Raw genomic sequence first — 7,500 nt, forward strand, 5'->3', positions numbered from 1 at the left:
GGTTTTTCCGAGTGTAATTAAAATTTTATTGAAGCTTTAGGCTATATTTCCAAGATTGTATACGTGTGAGTTTCGGTGAATTAGGTAATCGATTCTCTTGGTGCCTAGGCTAATTGCTTATGGAGCCTTAGTATACTTTATCATACTCCCCGGTTGCTTTCTTTTCTTCGGAGAAGGTATGCAATCCCTTTCCCTCTGTTTAAGCCTTGGGCTTATCCCTAAGTGGTTTTTTCCGAATTTATTTTCGATAAAACTATACTAGGGTGTTACTGTACCTTCCTGTTCCTGTAGTTATGGTTCAAGAGGGACAGAACAACAGAGTTTTTAGTCTGAGTCTGTGTTGTCTGGCTTGGGGCAGAGTCCCCCTCGCTGACCTAACACATACAAAGGGAGCTTAGCTCCCTTAGGTCACTACCGAAGGTTTCTGTAGTTATGATTCCTTCTTTTGTGATCGACCAGACTAAGTCCTGTTGCTGTTCTCGGGGGAGGATAAGTTCTTCCCTTGGGAGTAGCAACGCCTTCCTTGCTTTGGTGCTCTGGAAGCTGGCAAGTATTGCTGGCCTTTCCCCTTAGATCTCCCTTAGGCTAAGATAAGTTTCTTGGCTGCGGGTGATCTGTCACTAAAGCAAGGTTGGCAGGACCCTCTTGTCCCTTCCCCCTCTATCTCCGTAATGGCCTAGCCATTACTGTACTGTACCTTGCCGGCCGGCAGAGCTGGCCGGCAGGGGTCTTACTGTACTGTACGTCGTTCTACTTCTGAACCTAGTATAGGTTGGGATGTGGAATTGACTCAGCCCATTGCCGGCCGGCAAGGGTCTTATGTTTTCGAGTGCTGCCCGGACCTCTCTTGGTCCCTCATCCATGCCTGCCGGCAGAGCCGGACGGCATTGGTCAAGGTAGCCTGAATTAGTTTCTCCCCTTTCTTATATGCACTCTTTCGGTTGCCGGGCTTGGAGGTAGTGTACACTCTTATCCCGGCATCCATTCTATTTTCTTCTAGTGCTGTACCTGTCCCGGCTGCCGGCCTATGAGGCCGGCAGCCGGGCAGGTGTAGTTCTCTGGTTCTTTTGCTGCCGGCTGGCATCGGTCTTGTACCTTTGCCGGCCGCCTTATGTCAGCCCTTGTCTGCCGGTCACCAAGAGTGTGGCCGGCAGCTGGGTACTACCTTGTGTAGTTGCTGGCCGGCAGCCATTGCCGGCCAACACTGGCTGTTACCGGCCGGCAGTAGCTGCCGACCGGCACAGGCATTTGAACCAGAGTGCTGCCGCCCTATAGCTGTTAAGTAGTATACTTTAACCCTGGATAGGTACGGTCCTCGGACACCACTTTAAGGGTATACTCGGGACGCGAACGACCCCGACGCCAAAAAAAATTCTTGAAAAATCAGTTTTTGCAGTAACCTCCTTTTTTCTTTTGCCAAAAAAAAACTTCAATGAATGCTTAAAACAACTGTAAAGATAAATACTACTCATCTGCAGAAAAACTATTTATTATAAATATTTTAAAAAATTAAGTAGAAAAAAAAAAGACCTGACATAAAAATTCATAAAAAAAAAGTTTATACATATATACACAAATCCTTTTAGGAATTGATTCTTGAATGTTTAGGACACATCTTGATGTATTTTGGATGAAGTCAGACCCATGGAGGTGAAGATCTGAAATGAGAAAAAAAGGGTAACTTTTTTTGGCCAAAAAAAATTGTCCAAATTTCATGAATTTTTTTGGGTACCCAAATGAAATAGGAAGTGGCTAATTTTTTTAGGGAATAAACATATGTTATCCTAAAATAGAAATATGTAAAAAAATCTTCATTATTTTGTAAATTACATTTATATCAGGGGCCATATCTAAAGGTAATTTTTGAGTACTTGGAAATTTCGTAAAAAAATACATATATTTAATATATAATATGATATTTATGCAGGTAAAATATACCAAAATATCAAAAATTCTATAGGGAACAAGAATATATATAGATAGGGCAGCTTACGCTTCGGATATGTCCACAAAATGGCCGCCAACCACACTGACTCAGACTCCCTAATCTGCCACTTGAAATGTAGGAAGGGTATGTCAATTTCAAGGTGTTATTTACTAATCTAATTATTATTGGATATGCATAAAAATTGTATGGTGGGTTGCTGGATAATTGTCGATTATTTTACGACTATAAAATTAAAATTCTGACCCAAAAAAATTTTTTTTGAAGGGAAATAAAATCGAAAAAAAAATGTAAAACAATATTTTAGCTAAAAAAATTTGATGATATTCAATCAAAAAAAAAGTAAACAAAATTTTCCGACAAATAAACATCTAGAGGAATCATTACTCTGTGATAGTTCCTTAGTACGTAGTAATTTTGAAAGAATTGGGAAAAAACGAAAAAATGGCAATCACCGAAAATCGAACACATACCTATATATACGCCATATCTGGCTAAAAAAAAGATAGGCATGGGTAGCCAGATCATCTAGAAACACTTTCCAACACTATAAAAATATAAGTTTTGCGACACTACTTGCCAATTCCTTACGGTAACATGACTAAGCAAAAAAATGCAAAACAAATAAAAAGGGGCACTCGTGGAAAAATGGCCATTCTAATATACGGCATTTCAGAAAAAAAAAATTTCAGCCACGTGCTAGGCAAACCATCAAGGCATATTTTCCGACAAATAAACATATAAATGAAATATTACTCTGTGATAGTTCCTTAGTACGTAGTAATTTTGAAAGAAATGGGAAAAAACGAAAAAATGGCAATCACAGGAAAATCGAACACATACTTATATATACGCCATATCTGGCTAAAAAAAAAATAGGCATGGGTAGCCAGATCATCTAGAAACACTTTCCAACACTATAAAATATAAGTTTTGCGACACTACTTGCCAATTCCTTACGGTAACATGACTAAGCAAAAAAATGCAAAACAAATAAAAAGGGGCACTCGCGGAAAAATGCCCAACATTCTAATATACGGCATCTCAGATAAAAAAAAAAGACATGCACGTGTTAGCCCAACCATCAAGGCACACTTTTTAACACATAAACATGAAAAAAAAATCAATAATATACGGCAATTCCTTACTACGTAGTAAATTTTTACAAATATTGAAAAAAAAAACAGAAATTGGCAACCGCAGTTAAATACCCAATATACCAATAACTACGTCGTATCTGACAAAAACAAAATCACGCATGGGTAGCCAGATCTAGACACACTTTCCAACATTAAAAAAGCAAAAGTTTTACGACACTATTTCGCAATATCTTACGGAAAAATGACTTGGCAAAAAAATTAAAAAAATTAAAAAGGGACACTCGCGGTAAAATGCCCGACATTCTAATATACGACATCTCAGATAAAAAAAAAAGACATGCACGTGTTAGCCCAACCATCAAGGCACACTTTCTAACACATAAACATAAAAAAAAATGAATAATATACGGCAATTCCTTACTACGTAGTAATTTTTACAAATATTGAAAAAAAAAACAGAAATTGGTAACCGCAGTTAAATACCCAATATACCAATAACTACGTCGTATCTGACAAAAACAAAGTCATGCATGGGTAGCCAGATCATCTAGACACACTTTCCAACACTAAACAAGCAAAAGTTTTACGACACTATTTGGCAATATCTTACGGAAAAATGACTTGGCAAAAAAATGAAAAAAAAATGAAAAAGGGGCACTCGCGGTAAAATGGTCCTCGTGGTGATGAACGACATTTTAACTAAAAAAAAAAACATGCACATGGTAGCCAAACAATCCACCAAGACTTTCCACAACTGATAACCTATACAAGTTGCACCATTCTACGACAATTTCATAATACGTAATAACTTTGATAATTATGCAAACTACCTCAGAAGGGTAAACTCGGACGCGAACGACCCCGACGCGTCTCAGAAATCGGGGAAGGAGTACAGCAACAGCAATGCACATCTAGACACTACTAGAGCGTGTAGGGGAGACACCTCCTGCAGGTCGATCACCCACAAATTCAGTCACAGGGGTGAGTCCACGTGAGAAAAACCTGTTTTTTTTTGACGCTCGGGGTCGCAAACGACCCACCGTACCCATCCAGGGTTAAAGCTAGTTGTGGTGTGTGCCGGCCGGCAAAGGCAGGCCGGCACACATCCCCCTTATACTGTACTAGTATTCTTCTGTATAGCATATACAGTAAGAAGAAAACTATAGTAAAGGTTTTGGTACAGCACTGTATCTTCTAACACTATTGTGTTTTCTTGCACAGCCCTTTGCTGTTGCCCTCAGATAGGAAGCTGAGTTCTTCCCTGTCTATTATCCAGGATTTTAAAATCATTGCTTAGGTGTGAGCTCCACCTGTTTCCTCTGGAAACCTTGCATTGGTTACTCTAGAAGAGATAAACCATTTTGATTTTATTATCTGGAAGGCTGCAACAATGGGTTGTGAGGGAAACACAAGTGTGTGTCTTTCCTTTCTGAATTGTTTTGCTATACTATGCATATCCAGTGATACATAGTTCACTTGATACTCATGGAAATTTCTTCTCTTTACAGAAGGACACTCCGAAGTGGGGAAGTGCTTTCTGCAATGTCAGCAGCAAGAACCTCTGCGGACATGAGTTTTGTAGGAGACACGCAGCGTACGTTGTCTCCAAGGATGATCTCCGGTATTGGGACCCTCAGGTATGTACTGTGTGCACTAACCTGATTTATGAGACAATTAAATAGCTAGGAAGAAGCTTCGTACCTGGGTAAGGGGCTTCCAAAAGAACACTTCTGGCCCTTATCTTCCAAGTGAGAAGATGAGGGCGTATCCTTTCCCTAAGGCATCAGCTGATGCAGTGATTCCCCAGCCTCAAGAGGAGATCCCCTAAGTTCAGATCCAGGTGGATGCTGAAGTCGCGGTCGCGATGCAAGACATCCAGCTAGATGACAGGATGTCTGATGTGGACGGGTGTCAGGAGGAAGACCTCCTGGCAGAAGCCCAGGATGAAGTTCAAGCCCCTCTACATCGGTCGGTCTCCCAGTAGAGCTGGGACAGGCCCTCTCTTCTATTGTTGGAATGATCCAACAAATGCAGAAGGAGAATCAAGAGAAGGCGGCTGCAATGGAACTGCGAATGCAGTGCCTTGCAGAATCACATGGGCCCCAGAAAAGCTCAATGTGAAAGACCTTCCCTTGTGCTCAGATGCTAACCCATGGAGGTATGCTGAGCACATGCCGATGACAACTGGAAAGATCGTCATCTCGGATAAGCTGGGCTCAGTTCCCCTAGAGGGTGGAATTCTGGCCCAGCAAGGCATCATATCCGGACTGTTATGTCCGGCTGAGGAAGGAACCAGCTTCAAAGGAGGAGACAGAGCCGAAGGAGGTCATAGTGATGGACCATGCTAAGGCTCAAGCTCTACTTTCATCCTCGATGAAAGAGAGGGGCTTCTCTAACTCAAAGGTAGCTGCATTGAATAGGAAGCTCCCTTCCTTTGTGTCCTCGCCTACTAGAGCCTTCCCCTTTTTACAGAAAAGGTTTCTGGCTGTTCTAAAAGCAATCGAGGCCGGCAAGTCTTGCCCCTCCCTAGAGGAGTGTAAACCCTTGTCGCTGGCCCTGCCTATGGACCACAAAGACTGGAAGAACGTCCATCTTACGTTTTCAGTGGGAAAGTTGGAGGCTGATATTGCCGGACGTCAGTTCGGCAAGGACCCCCCCTAAGCTGTCTGACTTTCTTTTGCGAAGTGAGTTCGATACAAAAGAAAGACTGACTGCCTCAATGTCTCTTCACACTACTCTCGAGACGATGGCAAGTGACCCCAAGGTCCATGAAATGTTCATGGTAGTGGCCAAGCCTCATCTGGCCACAGTGACGAAGGACCTTTACGGCTTCGTCAAGGCAAGGAGAGCTTGTAGGGAGTTCGTGTTTATCTCGGCTACGGTGAGGCACGAGCTAAAGAAACTAATCTCCTCCAACATTTGGGGAAAAGACCTTTTTCCCTACCGACTTGGTCAAAGAAGCTGTTGATAAAGCCGCCTTGGAGAATAGAAACCTTCTCCAGAAGTGGGGCCTGGCTATCAAAAGAAAGTCTTCCCCGGATGAGGGTTCTCAACCAAAGAAGAAGACTATGAGGACTAGGCTACCGTCTCGGCCAGCCAAGCCTCTTAGACAGCAACAGCAACTGCAATTGCCATTGCCCCCAGTGCCCCAGATCGTGGCACAAACCCCGACAACCTTTCAGTGGGTACCCCAGGCCGTGTCGACACAGTCCACGGCATTCACCCCAGCGTTCGAAGGGCAGTCTACTTCCTTTCGAGCAAAGCCTAGAGGAGCAGCCAGAGGCTCGTCTAGACGCCCCTCAAGGGAAAGGGGATTCAGGGTTGGTCATGGTCAGGAAGGCAAGACCTCAGGACGGCAGTCCAAGCGAGGTGATACCGGTAGGAGGGAGACTTCTGAAATTTCAGGATCGGTGGACCTTCGATCCCTGGGCCCACAACCTACTCAAGAATGGACTGGGTGGGAGCTGGTACAGCACTCCACCCCCGTGCCTTCGGTTTTTTCCAACACTCCACCCCCGTTATGGAGGAGTACGTTCAAGAACTGTTGGAGAAAAAGGGTGAAGCCCATCAATTTCTAAGGGAGGCTGTTTTGTGTTCCCAAGAAAGACTTGGAAAAGCTCAGAGTCATTCTGGACTTGTCGCCACTTAACAAGTTCATAGTGAATTGCAAATTCAAAAGGCTAACACTGCAACACATAAGGACCTTACTGCCCAGGAGGGCATATTCCGTCTCTATAGACTTGTCAGACGCCTACTGGCACATTCCAATTAGCCATCGACTCTCCCCCTACCTAAGGTCCAGGCTACAACGAAGACTATACGCCTTCGGAGCCATGCCATTCGGGCTAAACATAGCCCCAAGGATTTTTACGAAGCTTGCGAGCGTAGCTCTCAAACAATTTCGCCTAAAGGGAATTCAGGTAGTAGCCTACCTGGACGACTGGTTGGTGTGTGCAGCATCCGAGACAGAATGCTTGCAAGCTTCCAGTCAAGTGATCCAGTTCCTAGAGTACCTAGGCTTCAAGATCAACAGAAAAAGTCTCGACTTTCTCCATCTCAAAAGTTCCAGTGGCTGAGAATTCACTGGGACCTTTTGTCACACCGTTTCTCCACCTCGGCGAAGAAAAGGAAGGAGATAGCGGGTTCTGTCAAGAGACTTCAAGATTCCGAAAGGATATCAAGACACGAGCAGGAGAGAGTACTGCGCTCTCTCCAGTTTGCTTCGGTGACAGACCCAGTGCTAAGAGCACAGCTAAAGGAGGCAAACGGAGTTTGGAGAAGTTATGCATCAAACGCGTGAAGAGATCTGAGAAGACCAGCCGCTTCGGCTAAGTACTCTTCTCAGGCCTTGGTCCCAAGCCAGACATCTAAAGAAGTCAGGTTCTTCTTCAGCCACCTCCCCCGTCGGTGACGATTCACTCAGACGCCTCGAAGGAGGGATAGGGAGGTCACTCT

This window comes from Palaemon carinicauda, chromosome 16 (genome assembly GCF_036898095.1).
Source record: "Palaemon carinicauda isolate YSFRI2023 chromosome 16, ASM3689809v2, whole genome shotgun sequence".
Classification (NCBI taxonomy): domain Eukaryota; kingdom Metazoa; phylum Arthropoda; class Malacostraca; order Decapoda; family Palaemonidae; genus Palaemon; species Palaemon carinicauda.